Here is a 16814-nt window from a genome sequence, read left to right as displayed (position 1 = left end):
GGCACTATAAACACTGGGGGCACTACAACACTACAGGGGGCAACATTATACTGCTGGGGTGCACTACGGGAGGGGAGCAATATAAATACTAGGGGCACTACGGGGGGGGGGGCATTATAACTGCCTGGGAACATTACAGGGGTGGGCACTATAAACACTGGGGGCGCTGCAACAATACAGGGGGTAACATTATACTGCTGGGGTGCACTACGGGAGGGGAGCAATATAAATACTAGGGGCACTATGGGGGGGCATTACAGGGGTGGGCACTATAAATACTGGGGGCACTACAGGGTTGGGCACTACAACACTACAGGGGGCAACATTATACTGCTGGGGTGCACTACGGGAGGGGACCAATATAAATACTAGGGGCACTATGGGGGGGACTATAATTAGCGATGTCACCGTGTAGTGCTGCAGTATATTGATGTTAGATAAGTGGCGTCACAGTGCAGTAGTATACAATTAGTCTCTTGTAAGTCACAGTGGAGTATTGTGAGATCAGTGGTGTCAGTGTCTATTAAAGTGTAATTATAGGTGCATTAGGGTTAGATAAGTGGTGACACTATCTTGTAGTGTAGAATTAATGGTGTCTTTGTGTTGTACAGTAGTACAGTATAATTAGTATCAGTGTAATGTGCAATCAGTGGTGTCAAGGAGTATTAGTGAGAACAATGATTATAATCGTGCTTTAGTAGTTTTATATTGTTGTAGTGTATACATAGCGGTGTCACGGTGTAGTATTGTTCGATCAGTGGTGTCACGGTGTAGTAGTGTGTGATCAGTGGTGTCACGGTGTAGTATTGTTTGATCAGTGGTGTCACGGTGTAGTATTGTTTGATCAGTGGTGTCACGCAGTTGTACTCTATTATTAGGGGAGTCACTGTGCAGTAGTGCTATCATGATGTAGCAGAGTTCTGGCAGTACTCACTCCGTGTTGCACTGTGTAAACATATAAAGCAGGGAGATGTAATAGATAGATAAGGTAGACGCGGAACAAACCATGCACAGTCCACATTGTACTGGGGAGAATGATGTGTTCACTGGTTACAGCTCCTCTGTCACTGGGGGTTAGGACATAAAAATGCAACTCCTACACCCATCATCCATAAAAGGACAAAACAAAGCAGAACAGGGTAAAACAGTATAATAATCACAATATAATCAGTCCTATAATCTGCAGTCACTGTGTGTATGTGTGTGTATGTATATATATATATATATATATATATATATACACCCAGCGCTGTACAGTCCTGTCCTATAATCTGCAGTCACTGTATGTGTATATATATATATACACTGCTAAAAAAAATAAAGGGAACACAAAAATAACACATCCTAGATCTGAATTAATTAAATATTCTTCTGAAATACTTTGTTCTTTACATAGTTGAAAGTGCTGACAACAAAATCACACAAAAATAAAAAAATGGAAATCAAATTTTTCAACCCATGGAGGTCTGGATTTGGAGTCACACTCAAAATTAAAGTGGAAAAACACACTACAGGCTGATCCAACTTTGATGTAATGTCCTTAAAACAAGTCAAAATGAGGCTCAGTAGTGTGTGTGGCCTCCACGTGCCTGTATGACCTCCCTACAACGCCTGTGCATGCTCCTGATGAGGTGGCGGACGGTCTCCTGAGGGATCTCCTCCCAGACCTGGACTAAAGCATCTGCCAACTCCTGGACAGTCTGTGGTGCAACGTGACGTTGGTGGATAGAGCGAGACATGATGTCCCAGATGTGCTCAATTGGATTCAGGTCTGGGGAACGGGCGGGCCAGTCCATAGCATCAATGCCTTCGTCTTGCAGGAACTGCTGACACACTCCAGCCACATGAGGTCTAGCATTGTCTTGCATTAGGAGGAACCAAGGGCCAACCGCACCAGCATATGGTCTCACAAGGGCTCTGAGGATCTCATCTCGGTACCTAATGGCAGTCAGGCTACTTCTGGCGAGCACATGGAGGGCTGTGCGGCCCTCCAAAGAAATGCCACCCCACACCATTACTGACCCAATGCCAAACCGGTCACGCTGGAGGATGTTGCAGGCAGCAGAACGTTCTCCACGGCGTCTCCAGGCTCTGTCACATCTGTCACATGTGCTCAGTGTGAACCTGCTTTCATCTGTGAAGAGCACAGGGCGCCAGTGGCGAATTTGCCAATCTTGGTGTTCTCTGGCAAATGCCAAACGTCCTGCACGGTGTTGGGCTGTAAGCACAACCCCCACCTGTGGGCGTCGGGCCCTCATATCACCCTCATGGAGTCTGTTTCTGACCGTTTGAGCAGACACATGCACATTTGTGGCCTGCTGGAGGTCATTTTGCAGGGCTCTGGCAGTGCTCCTCCTGTTCCTCCTTGCACAAAGGCGGAGGTAGCGGTCCTGCTGCTGGGTTGTTGCCCTCCTACGGCCTCCTCCACGTCTCCTGATGTACTGGCCTGTCTCCTGGTAGCGCCTCCATGTTCTGGACACTACGCTGACAGACACAGCAAACCTTCTTGCCACAGCTCGCATTGATGTGCCATCCTGGATAAGCTGCACTACCTGAGCCACTTGTGTGGGTTGTAGACTCCGTCTCATGCTACCACTAGAGTGAAAGCACCGCCAGCATTCAAAAGTGACCAAAACATCAGCCAGGAAGCATAGGAACTGAGAAGTGGTCTGTGGTTACCACCTGCAGAACCACTCCTTTATTGGGGGTGTCTTGCTAATTGCCTATAATTTCCACCTGTTGTCTATCCCATTTGCACAACAGCATGTGAGATTGATTGTCACTCAGTGTTGCTTCCTAAGTGGACAGTTTGATTTCACAGAAGTGTGATTGACTTGGAGTTACATCGTGTTGTTTAAGTGTTCCCTTTATTTTTTTGAGCAGTGTATATAGTTGCAAGAAAAAGTATGTGAACCCTTTGGAATGATATGGATTTCTGCACCATGTTTTTATTGAACGCACCATGTAAACATTCACAGTGCAGGTGGAAAAAGTATGTGAACCCTTGGATTTAATAACTGGTTGAACCTCCTTTTGGCAGCAATAACTTCAACCAATAGTGTCCTGTAGTTGCAGATCAGACGTGCACAACGGTCAGGAGTAATTCTTGACCATTCCTCTTTACAGATCGGTTTCAGTTCAGCAATATTCTTGGGATGTCTGGTGTGAATCGCTTTCTTGAGGTCATGCCACAGCATCTCAATCGGGTTGAGGTCAGGACTCTGACTGGGCCACTCCAGAAGGCGTATTTTCTTCTGTTTAAGCCATTCTGTTGTTGATTTACTTCTATGCTTTGGGTCGTTGTCCTGTTGCAACACCCATCTTCTGTTGAGCTTCAGCTGGTGGACAGATGGCCTCAAGTTCTCCTGCAAAATGTCTTGATAAACTTGGGAATTAATTTTTCCTTCGATGATAGCAATCCGTCCAGGCCCTGACGCAGCAAAGCAGCCCCAAACCATGATGCCCCACCACCACACTTCACGGTTGGGATGAGGTTTTGAGGTTGGTGTGCTGTGCCTCTTTTTCTCCACACATAGTGTTGTGTGTTTCTTCCAAACAACTCAACTTTGGCTTCATCTGTCCACAGAATATTTTGCCAGTACTGGTGTGGAACATCCAGGGGCTCTTGTGCAAACTGTAAACGTGCAGCAATGTTTTTTTTGGACAGCAGTGGCTTCTTCTGTGGTATCCTCCCATGAAATCCATTCTTGTTTACTGTTTTACGTATCGTAGATTAGCTAACAGGGATGTTAGCATATGCCAGAGACTTCTGTAAGTCTTTAGCTGACACTCTAGGATTCTTCTTCACCTCATTGAGCAGTCTGCGCTGTGCTCTTGCAGTCATCTTTACAGGACGGCCACTCCTAGGGAGAGTAGCAGCAGTGCTGAACTTTCTCCATTTATAGACAATTTGTCTTACCGTGGACTGATGAACAGCAAGGCTTTTGGAGATACTTTTATAACCCTTTCCAGCTTTATGCAAGTCAACAATTCTTAATCGTAGGTCTTCTGAGAGCTCTTTTGTGCGAGGCATCATTCACATCAGGCAATGCTTCTTGTGAAAAGCAAACCCAGAACTGGTGTGTGTTTTTTATAGGGCAGGGCAGCTGTAACCAACACCTCCAATCTCATCTCATTGATTGGACTCCAGTTGGCTGACACCTCACTCCAATTAGCTCTTGTCATTAGTCTAGGGGTTCACATACTTTTTCCACCTGCACTGTGAATGTTTACATGATGTGTTCAATAAAAACATGGTAACATTTAATTCTTTGTGTGTTATTAGTTTAAGCAGACTGTGATTGTCTATTGTTGTGACTTAGATGAAGATCAGATCACATTTTATGACCAAATTGTGCCGAAATCCATATCATTCCAAAGGGTTCACATACTTTTTCTTGCAACTGTATATATATATATATATACACCCAGCGCTGTACAGTCCTGTCCTATAATCTGCAGTCACTGTATGTGTGTGTGTATATATATATATATATATATATATATATATACACACCCAGCACTGTACAGTCCTGTCTTATAATCTGCAGTCACTGTGTATATATATATATATATATATATACACCCAGCACTGTACAGTCCTGTCTTATAATCTGCAGTCACTGTGTGTAAATATATATATATATATATATATATATATATATACACACCCAGCGCTGTACAGTCCTGTCTTATAATCTGCAGTCACTGTATATATATATATATATATACACCCAGCGCTGTACAGTCCTGTCTTATAATCTGCAGTCACTGTATATATATATATATATATATATATATATACACCCAGTGCTGTACAGTCCTGTCCTATAATCTGCAGTCATTGTGTGTATGTATGTGTGTGTGTATATATATATATATATATATATATATACACTGCGTGCAGAATTATTAGGCAAATGAGTATTTTGACCCCATCATCCTCTTTATGCATGTTGTCTTACTCCAAGCTGTATAGGCTCGAAAGCCTACTACCAATTAAGCATATTAGGTGATGTGCATCTCTGTAATGAGAAGGGGTGTGGTCTAATGACATCAACACCCTATATTAGGTGTGCATAATTATTAGGCAACTTCCTTTCCTTTGGCAAAATGGGTCAAAAGAAGGACTTGACAGGCTCAGAAAAGTCAAAAATAGTGAGATATCTTGCAGAGGGATGCAGCACTCTTAAAATTGCAAAGCTTCTGAAGCGTGATCATCGAACAATCAAGCGTTTCATTCAAAATAGTCAACAGGGTCGCAAGAAGCGTGTGGAAAAACCAAGGCGCAAAATAACTGCCCATGAACTGAGAAAAGTCAAGCGTGCAGCTGCCAAGATGCCACTTGCCACCAGTTTGGCCATATTTCAGAGCTGCAACATCACTGGAGTGCCCAAAAGCACAAGGTGTGCAATACTCAGAGACATGGCCAAGGTAAGAAAGGCTGAAAGACGACTGTAACGGATCCCCTTCCGTTAGTGGACGCTTCCTAGCTTGCACCGAGGACCACAAGCACCGCACTGGACACCACAAGCACCGCAGACTCCACAACCGCCGTAGCTTAACTGGAGCCGCGCCGTCTTCCTTCCACCCTGAATGAACCTCCAGCATTCAGGACCGTGTGGGAAAGATCTCTCCTCCAGGGAATATGCAGAGCATAGCAATCCCCAGCGTGACACAGCAATTCCCTCCAATAACGAGACGAGGCTGCGTTTTGAAGGGTTAGCAAAACATGACTGAGCATGAACTCTTTATTGAGGGCTACCCGCCCGTATTTATGCAGGTCCCCACAATGCATCGTGGTTTCCTCCTCTCTGCCCTAGAGACACCCGAAGACAATTCAATTATCTCCTAGGACAAAGGGTGACCACCAATACACATGTGGGAACAATAGGAGAGGAATCACCACCCAAATACACAAAATCCTCCCTTCTGTCTGTGATATAATTATGGATTAACATAACCATCACAGACAGTAAAAATACAGTTTTTAAACATACACTGTAACTTTAAAACCATACATTCCATCTCCATAAAAATTACATATTTAAACTCTGCATACATCAAACATAAACACTTCCAAAAATCACACAAATCCCTCCAGCGGATCAAAAGTTTAGTGGAAGTCCTTTATGACCGACCGCAAGCACAACTTCCTGCCCAAAACAGTTCCATAGATTTGGGCTGTGCGGTCGGTCAATTCCATGCAGAAAAATGACTAAGTCCCATCTTCGAACGGGACTTAGTCTCTGGAGCTGAAAGTTCAGTATGGTAGAAGGTAAGGGTCAGCGGCGTTCGTGTATCCGCGCATCCGATTCCAGCTCCACAGAATCCCCAGCATACACCGCTGACCGCGTTCGGTCCCACCAACAGTCCAGACATGCGGCACAGTTCTGTCACTGTTCCTGAAGGGCAACATGTCCCGGGGCCATAGTCGTAGGGCAGGAGGCCAGCCATAAGTCCTCTACAATGCCCAGTGGCAAATGGCAGTTTGTCACACATCTCCCCTTTGGGGGGAAGACTAACCAGGCACCTGACCTTTCTGTCGGTCAGTGCCTCCGTTAGTCGATCCACCAACCCACAGTAACCAGATGCCCGAGTAGCCCACCCACAACAAACAGGTACAAGGGTGACCCACCCACAAGAGACAGTTACTGCACCTGGGTATTTTGCTGTGGTGATGGGGCAACATGCTGTGGGGACTTGAGGGAGGGCAGAGGCCGACTGCACTCTGCCCAGCTGCCAGCTCTTCTGCTGGGGTGCTGAGACCATAGTCCGGCTCAGTAGCCAGAGGAACATGGGAGTCAGCAGGGGTTAACATCGCCTCTGTTAACCCTGAGGCCACGTTAGGAGTTAACTGGGGAGGGGAATTTGTACTTACCCCCTCCTCCTGTTGTCCTGGTGAGGGTAGTGGGGGATCTGGACAGGCTGTCCAGCATCCCGGTAGGTCAGGGGCAGAGACCACGGTCCCCTCTGCGCCGTCTGGGCGATTGGTGTCTCCCCTTGTTATGGTAAGCTGCCGCTGGGGAGAGAGGACTACACCTTCAGTTCCCTGGGGTTCACACTGCCGCTGGGGGGGAAGGACGACATCTTCGGCCCCCTGGGGTACACACTGCCGCTGGGGAGGAAGGAGGGCATCTTCAGCTCCCTGTAACACACACTGCCGCTGGGGAGGAAGTACGACACCTTCATCTCCCTGGGGTTCACACTGCCGTTGGGGGGGAAGGACGACACCTTCGGCCCCCTGTGGTACACACTGCCGCTGGTGGGGAAGTACGTCACCTTCAGCTCCCTGGGGTTCACACTGCCGCTGGGGGGGGAAGGACGACACCTTCGGCCCCCTGGGGTACACACTGCCGCTGGGGGGGAAGGACGACACCTTCGGCCCCCTGGGGTTCACACTGCCGCTGGGGGGGAAGGACGACACCTTCGGCCCCTTGGGGTACACACTGACGCTGGGGGGGAAGGACGACACCTTCGGCCCCCTGGGGTACACACTGCCGCTGGGGGGGAAAGACGACACCTTCGGCCCCTTGGGGTACACACTGCCGCTGGGGGGGAAGGACGACACCTTTGGCCCCCTGGGGTTCACACTGCCGCTGGGGGGGAAGGACGACACCTTCGGCCCCCTGGGGTACACACTGCCGCTGGGGGGGAAGGACGTCACCTTCGGCACCTCTGGGGTACCCACTGCCGCTGGGGGGGAAGGACGACACCTTCGGCCCCCTGGGGTACACACTGCTGCTGGGGGGGAAGGACGACACCTTTGGCCCTCTGGGGTACACACTGCCGCTGGGGGGGAAGGACGACACCTTCGGCCCCCTGTAACTCACGTTTTTGCTGGGGCGCAGGGATGGAATACTTCGCTATCTCTGCCCGATATTCTGCTTCCTGCTGCAGACACTCCGCCAGTTCTCTCCTCACTTCCGGTACAATTTCCTCTGTTAGGTGGGGCCCGTAGATAGCCAACCGCCTCTTCAGCATAGCGTCAAACCGTACGTGACTATACCAATACTCCAGTTTTGCTTGGTGTTCCCAGGATGCTGCTCCTCGCACTAGGGAAGCCATCCCACCGCTTGCCACCAATTGTGTGACAAACTGCCATTTGCCACTGGGCATTGTAGAGGACTTATGGCTGGCCTCCTGCCCTACGACTATGGCCCCGGGACATGTTGCCCTTCAGGAACAGTGACAGAACTGTGCCGCATGTCTGGACTGTTGGTGGGACCGAACGCGGTCAGCGGTGTATGCTGGGGATTCTGTGGAGCTGGAATCGGATGCGCGGATACACGAACGCCGCTGACCCTTACCTTCTGCCATACTGAACTTTCAGCTCCAGAGACTAAGTCCCGTTCGAAGATGGGACTTAGTCATTTTTCTGCATGGAATTGACCGACCGCGCAGCCCAAATCTATGGAACTGTTTTGGGCAGGAAGTTGTGCTTGCGGTCGGTCATAAAGGACTTCCACTAAACTTTTGATCCGCTGGAGGGATTTGTGTGATTTTTGGAAGTGTTTATGTTTGATGTATGCTGATTTTAAATATGTAATTTTTATGGAGATGGAATGTATGGTTTTAAAGTTACAGTGTATGTTTAAAAACTGTATTTTTACTGTCTGTGATGGTTATGTTAATCCATAAATATATCACAGACAGAAGGGAGGATTTTGTGTATTTGGGTGGTGATTCCTCTCCTATTGTTCCCACATGTGTATTGGTGGTCTCCCTTTGTCCTAGGAGATAATTGAATTGTCTTCGGGTGTCTCTAGGGCAGAGAGGAGGAAACCATGATGCATTGTGGGGACCTGCATAAATACGGGCGGGTAGCCCTCAATAAAGAGTTCATGCTCAGTAATGTTTTGCTAACCCTTCAAAACGCAGCCTCGTCTCGTTATTGGAGGGAATTGCTGTGTCACGCTGGGGATTGCTATGCTCTGCATATTCCCTGGAGGAGAGATCTTTCCCACACGGTCCTGAATGCTGGAGGTTCATTCAGGGTGGAAGGAAGACGGCGCGGCTCCAGTTAAGCTACGGCGGTTGTGGAGTCTGCGGTGCTTGTGGTGTCCAGTGCGGTGCTTGTGGTCCTCGGCGCAAGCTAGGAAGCGTCCACTAACGGAAGGGGATCCGTTACAACGACCACCACTGAACAAGACACACAAGCTGAAACGTCAAGACTGGGCCAAGAAATATCTCAAGACTGATTTTTCTAAGGTTTTATGGACTGATGAAATGAGAGTGAGTCTTGATGGGCCAGATGGATGGGCCCGTGGCTGGATTGGTAAAGGGCAGAGAGCTCCAGTCCGACTCAGACGCCAGCAAGGTGGAGGTGGAGTACTGGTTTGGGCTGGTATCATCAAAGATGAGCTTGTGGGGCCTTTTCGGGTTGAGGATGGAGTCAAGCTCAACTCCCAGTCCTACTGCCAGTTTCTGGAAGACACCTTCTTCAAGCAGTGGTACAGGAAGAAGTCTGCATCCTTCAAGAAAAACATGATTTTCATGCAGGACAATGCTCCATCACACGCGTCCAAGTACTCCACAGTGTGGCTGGCAAGAAAGGGTATAAAAGAAGAAAATCTAATGACATGGCCTCCTTGTTCACCTGATCTGAACCCCATTGAGAACCTGTGGTCCATCATCAAATGTGAGATTTACAAGGAGGGAAAACAGTACACCTCTCTGAACAGTGTCTGGGAGGCTGTGGTTGCTGCTGCACGCAATGTTGATGGTGAACAGATCAAAACACTGACAGAATCCATGGATGGCAGGCTTTTGAGTGTCCTTGCAAAGAAAGGTGGCTATATTGGTCACTGATTTGTTTTTGTTTTGTTTTTGAATGTCAGAAATGTATATTTGTGAATGTTGAGATGTTATATTGGTTTCACTGGTAAAAATAAATAATTGAAATGGGTATATATTTGTTTTTTGTTAAGTTGCCTAATAATTATGCACAGTAATAGTCACCTGCACACACAGATATCCCCCTAAAATAGCTAAAACTAAAAACAAACTAAAAACTACTTCCAAAAATATTCAGCTTTGATATTAATGAGTTTTTTGGGTTCATTGAGAACATGGTTGTTGTTCAATAATAAAATTAATCCTCAAAAATACAACTTGCCTAATAATTCTGCACTCCCTGTATGTACACCCAGCGCTGTACAGTCCTGTCCTATAATCTGCAGTCACTGTGTGTGTGTATATATATTACATATACAACGAAAGTTCAGGGCAGCACACCTAGTAGTAGATGAATGGGTGCCAGCGATGAAAACACCTTACCAAGGTGTATAATACAGAAGGAATAAAGACACTGCAGCACATCCGTTGGTGAAAAAGTGTGAACCTTTATTCACCCTTGCGACGTTTCAGTCCACTTGCTGGGACTATTATCAAGCAATGCATCATACAAAACTGTGGGTATTTATGTGGTCATATCAAATTAACATACATAAGTGACAATTAATAAATTATACAAAAAATATGCAAAGAAATATCTCATATATAAATGAGAAAGACATCATGCCTGGAAGACAATATAATCAATACAGATATTCATGTAAATAACCTCCAGGTACTGTGATTATTCAGTAGCATAATATAATGCACAAGTGGCAATCAGCTGTATATAATAATCATCACCTGTGTCAGTGCAGATGTAAACAGACCCGGCGTGGAATCGGGCGAGCTCAATGGCAGGAGGATACACTGTTGCGGATAACACCGCGTGAATACGGCGTCCCGGAACTAAAGCTGTGCATGTCCATGATGTCACTCTAGGGATAGTCACATGATCCCCTGCGAAACATGGAGCTGTGTCTGCGCATGTCCGTGAGGTCACCCTGGGAATAATCACATGATCCCATATGGAAGCATCACCTGACACGCCGCATAGCGGTTTATTGTAGTAAGACGTCAGATATTACTACAAGCGTATTTTATCAATGTATAAATCAAAAGCCGCGGCTAATAAATGAGGATGTGACACCCCGGGTATAGTATCGGGTGACGTGCTATCTCGCGATGCACTGTCATCCGTAAATTGTGAGTAGATTCGGAGGAGACCAGCGGCAGCCGTTGTCCTCCCATCTCGCTCACCTAGTAATAACCCTATCAGGTGAAAGCATCCAACATAGCCATAAAGTAACGCTTGCAAACATAATTCAACAAAATCTATAAATATGCAGCTGTCACGGAGTAAGTCGTACATGTTGAAGAGTATCCAACCTCCTGTTGAGCAAAGCCCTTCCATCCATAGGTCCTATAAGTGACAAAGATAAAAAAGTATATTATCCAAATATATTTAATAAAAAAGAACAGATTCTTCAGTACATGAGCCGACACGGACAGGACAGCGAGAGATCAGATGAATAGCCATGGCTTATATTCAACATTCAAACCCCCCGGTTTAACAGTTTGTAATTGTGGCGAAACCAACCTCGCCACTGGGTTTTGGAGAGGACTAGCTGCTGGCCTCTTGCCCCTGGATTATGGGCCATATACTAACTTTTAAACCCCTGAACCGATTCAAGTGAATTTTGGATAGGTTTGTCCCCAAGTTATACTGTTTAAATTGATGTAAGTTATATGTATGGCCAATGTAAACTCACAAAGTTGTAACAATTTATAATAAGTGTAACTTGTCAGCTTGGGAGGAAAATGCTGGGTGTGTTTCTATTGTGCCATTGTCCCATTGTGTGTTTAAATGGTGATGTCTGTTCTGTTGTCCTCACATGTGTATTGGTGATCTCCCTTTGTCCTCAGAGATAATTGGATTGCTCCTCGGTTGTCTCCGGGACAGAGAGGAGGAGACCATGATGCATTGTGGGGATATGTTGTATTTGTCCTATGTCACAGTCTTCATTCTGGTCCTCTGGGGGTGTGAACGATTGGTTGCTGTAGTTACATTGTATGTGTTGTAAATTACTGATGGTTGTATTTCAAACCCCTGTGGGCAGTACTATGTTTGTGGTTTATGAATAAAAGAGGCTGTACGTGAAGTACAGTCAGACCACTGCTTGACCCTCAACACGGAGCCTTGTCTCGTTATTGGGGGGATTCACTGTATGCTGTTAGAAGACCGATTGCCAGAAGTGTAAGCTGATTCCTGTTCATCTGCTAGCAGCTATTCGTGAGGTTCCAGTTTGGAGTGCTACTTTGTATCCAGTTCGGGAGTTTGGTGTATCCTGCAGTAGCTGTGCCTGTCTCTCAGAAAGGGGCTTATCGCCTAAACGGATTTTAACCCCTTGTCTGCTGAAACGGTCCGTTACATTGGTGGCAAGCAGCGGGATCGTTCCTACAGCCAGAAGGACAGCTACAGGAGACACCATTTCTTTGGATTCTACAATTTAAAGGCAACGCATGTCTCAGTACAGCGACCCTAAAAGCAACAGGATGGAACCAGCAGTGTTATACGAGGAGGAGGACCTGGATGGCCGGGATGCATTAAGGAAAGGCATCTGGTACCAGGCCCTGGATAATCTACAATACCAGCGGGGTGAGAGTCTCCCCAGTGAAGAGCAGCAGTTGCAGAAGCAAGTGGCCCTGCGGATGCCCTTCCTGGGAGAGCAGCCCCTGGAGGAATGGGTGAAGGATCTAGAGCACCGGGTATGGCAGGAGCTATGGCTGGAGGATGCCTACCAGGCGCTTTGGTGGTATATGGCACAGTATATACCCTGGACAGCCGAACATGACAAGCCAGAGGGAGAGGCGTTTGATGGTCCTGGCTTGTTATGGGAGTCCTTTGCAGAGCCTGACTTTGGGAGCCCTGTACAGTCCAGACTTCAGGACATTTTCTATGAGAGGGAGGCTAGGCATGAGTGGGATGACCCCCATGAGGTAGAGCAAGACCTGGCTCACCTAGCAACCCTGGAGTGGGAACTGGAGCAGGACTACCGAGATCTCTTCCACTCCATTGAGAAGGCTCAGCAGGACGGTAAGGTGACAGACCCAGATCCAGACCCATTCAGCTGGGCAGATATTGTAGAGTGTTACTGGGAAGGACCCCAGGTGGCCGGTAGAGAGGGGACCGAGGTCTCTCCACCGGTCCTGCAGGGAATTGGGAGCCCAGTCTCCATTCCCCAGCGGCAGTGTGAAGTGCAGGGAGAGGAGAGCAGCGCCCTCCCTCCCCAGCGGCAGGCTGAGTTACAGGGGGCAGAGGTAGTTGTCCCTGCCCCCCAGCAGCAGAGTGATATGCCGGGAAGGCAGTGTGAAGTGCAGGGAGAGGAGAGCAGCGTCCTCCCTCCCCAGCGGCAGGCTGAGTTACAGGGGGCAGAGGTAGTTGTTCCTGCCCCCCAGCAGCAGAGTGATATGCCGGGAAGGCAGTGTGAAATGCAGGGAGAGGAGAGCAGCGTCCTCCCTCCCCAGCGGCAGGCTGAGTTACAGGGGGCACAGGTAGTTGTCCCTGCCCCCCAGCAGCAGAGTGATATGCCGGGAAGGCAGTGTGAAATGCAGGGAGAGGAGAGCAGCGTCCTCCCTCCCCAGCGGCAGGCTGAGTTACAGGGGGCAGAGGTAGTTGTTCCTGCCCCCCAGCAGCAGAGTGATTTTTTGGGAATTGGGAGCCCAGTCTCCATTCCCCAGCGGCAGAGTGTCCAGCAGGGAATAGAGAGCCCAGTCTCCTTTCCCCAGCAGCAGGACACTGTATTGGGAGCGGAGACGGTCGGTCGCCCTCCCCAGCGGCTGGAAGTATGTATGGGAGAGGAGCTCGTTACCCCCTCTCCCCAGCGGCAGCTTAACGCACCAGGGGGAGACAGTAACCCCCACAACAGTGCAGATGGGACCGTGGTCTCTGCACCTACAGAACAGGGGGTAGAGACAGTCGGTCTCCCCCTCCAACAACCAGACTCTAAGCCAGGGAGCAACACAGAGACCGGGAGTACCAGCTTCCAACATAACCTTGGTGGACTCACTGGACAGAGACAGGCTACCAAATGCAACAGGTCCAGTATTGGGTTGTGGGTGGGCTGCCAGACTAACTCGGGTACCGACCGGCGTGAGGTCAGGTATCTGGTTAGTCTTCCCTGGGGGGGGGAGATGTGTGGCGAAACCAACCTCGCCACTGGGTTTTGGAGAGGACTGGCTGCTGGCCTCTTGCCCCTGGATTATGGGCCATATACTAACTTTTAAACCCCTGAACCTATTCAAGTGAATTTTGGATAGGTTTGTCCCCAAGTTATACTGTTTAAATTGATGTAAGTTATATGTATGGCCAATGTAAACTCACAAAGTTGTAACAATTTATAATAAGTGTAACTTGTCAGCTTGGGAGGAAATGCTGGGTGTGTTTCTATTGTGCCATTGTCCCATTGTGTGTTTAAAGGGTGATGTCTGTTCTGTTGTCCTCACATGTGTATTGGCGATCTCCCTTTGTCCTCAGAGATAATTGGATTGCTCCTCAGGTTGTCTCCGGGACAGAGAGGAGGAGACCATGATGCATTGTGGGGATATGTTGTATTTGTCCTATGTCACAGTCTTCATTCTGGTCCTCTGGGGGTGTGAACGATTGGTTGCTGTAGTTACATTGTATGTGTTGTAAATTACTGATTGGTTGTATTTCAAACCCCTGTGGGCAGTACTATGTTTGTGGTTTATGAATAAAAGAGGCTGTACGTGAAGTACAGTCAGACCACTGCTTGACCCTCAACACGGAGCCTTGTCTCGTTATTGGGGGGATTCGCTGTATGCTGTTAGAGACTGATTGCCAGGTTTGTATGCTTTTCCTGTTCGTCTGCTAGCAGCTATTCGTGAGGTTCCAGTTTGGAGTGCTACCTTGTATCCAGTTCGGGAGTTTAGTGTGTCCTGCAGTAGCTGTGCCTGTCTCTCAGAAAGGGGCTTATCGCCTAAACGGATTTTAACCCCTTGTCTGCTGAAACGGTCCGTTACAGTAATTTAAAAAATCCATTCAGATTCACGTTTTTTAAGCATTTTCATGCGGTTACCGCCAGTTCACGGCAATGGAACATGGTCAAGGATCATGAATTTTAAATCGCCTTCAGCATGGGCCATATCCGCAAAGTGGTGCGAGGCAGGCAAATCCTTGTGTATAGAGAAACGATGGTTAAAGCGGGACTTAAAATCGCAAGTGGTCTCGCCCACATACAAAAGCTTGCACGGGCACCACAAAACATAAAGAACAAAACTCGAATCACAGGAGAGAGGATAAGAAACCCCTGTAAGGGGATGAGTAAAGTCGCGTCCCTTCACCATGTATCCGCAGTTTACACAGTGGAGGCACGGGTAGCTACCAGTTTTTTTAGGGGCCAGGAATAGTTGACGTACACCTTTTTGAGTGCCTTTGTCGTTCTTTACAAGTTTATCTTTTAAGTTGCGAACTCTCTGATATGACATTATCGGTCTAGTAGAAAATTCTGGGATGTTTTTATGTTCTGTACTCAGAATCGACCAATGTTTGAGAATTTTGCTGACATACGGGCTAGCTTCACAGAAGGTGGATACAAAGGGTATTTTCTGGGATTGATCACTCTTAGTGCCCTGAAATAATTCACTTCTCTCTTTCCGGTGGATGCGTTTTAGTTGCTGTTGCAATGTGGATATCGGATAATGCCTCTGTTTGAAGCTTTGTGTCATGTTGTCAAGAGTTGTGTCTAATGAGGATGGATCACTGACCATTCTTTTAGCTCTGCTGAACTGGCTATACGGTAATGACCGCACCATCGTCCGAGGATGAGCGCTGTCAATCCTAAGGACGGTGTTGCGGTCAGTAGGTTTGGTATAGACCTCAGTGCTTAACACACTGCCAGTGCGTCGAACATTGACGTCCAAAAAATGTATCATGCTGGCAGAGAATTCCAACGTGAATTGTATATCGGGAATCAGGCTATTTAAATAGTTGTGAAACAAATGTAGCTCCGATATTGTGCCCGTCCAAATGACGAAAATATCGTCTATGTATCTCCACCACCTCAGCACATGGCTGAAGTGGTGGGACACCTAGACGTGCTGCTCCTCCAAATGAGAGACGACCATGTTGGCGTAAGTGGGGGCCACATTCGTCCCCATGGCCGTCCCCCTAATTTGCATATAATAATCATCTCCAAAGAGAAAATAATTAATATATAAAATCAATTGTAGTAAAGCCAGAAAAAAAGTTTGTGCCTCAATAGTATAATCGGAGTTCTCCAAAGCGGATTTCACAACGGCCATACCAATGTTGTGCTGTATAGAAGTGTACGGACTGACGATGTCGAAGGAGGCCAAGATGGCGTCCTCCGGCATCGTCACGTCTGCCAACTTAACCAAAATATCTGTAGTGTCTTTCAAATAAGATTTGGAATTAACTACATGAGTTTGTAGGACTTTATCTAAAAAGATGGAAGCATTACTGAGTAGGGAGCCACGGCCAGAAACTATTGGTCTGCCGGGAGGACACTGTAGATTCTTGTGGATTTTTGTTAATAGATAAAATAACGGAGTGACTGGATGGTCTATCTGTAGGAACTCACTCAGTTGTTCGTCTATGAGGCCTATTTGTGTATATCTATTGACAAGTCATTTTAATTCACGCTGTATATCAAATTTGGGGTCCCTTTGGAGTTTGACGTACACCGCAGTGTCAGATAACTGACGGGCAGCTTCCGCTAGATACATGGAAGTGTCCATGACCACTACCGCACCACCCTTGTCGGCAGACTTGATGGTGAGGGAGTGGTCATGGATTAACTGGTCAAGTGCCTCCAATTCCGGTTTGGTCACATTTGGGTGTTGAATGTGATCAAAAAGGCCTGATTGTTTTAGCTCTTGTATGTCTCTCAGCACCGCATCTGAGAATACCTCAAAGGCCTTGGAGGATATTTGTGGGG

The sequence above is a fragment of the Bufo bufo genome, chromosome 1 (genome assembly GCF_905171765.1).
Source record: "Bufo bufo chromosome 1, aBufBuf1.1, whole genome shotgun sequence".
Lineage (NCBI taxonomy): Eukaryota > Metazoa > Chordata > Amphibia > Anura > Bufonidae > Bufo > Bufo bufo.
Note: the sequence above shows the minus strand (reverse complement) of the source record.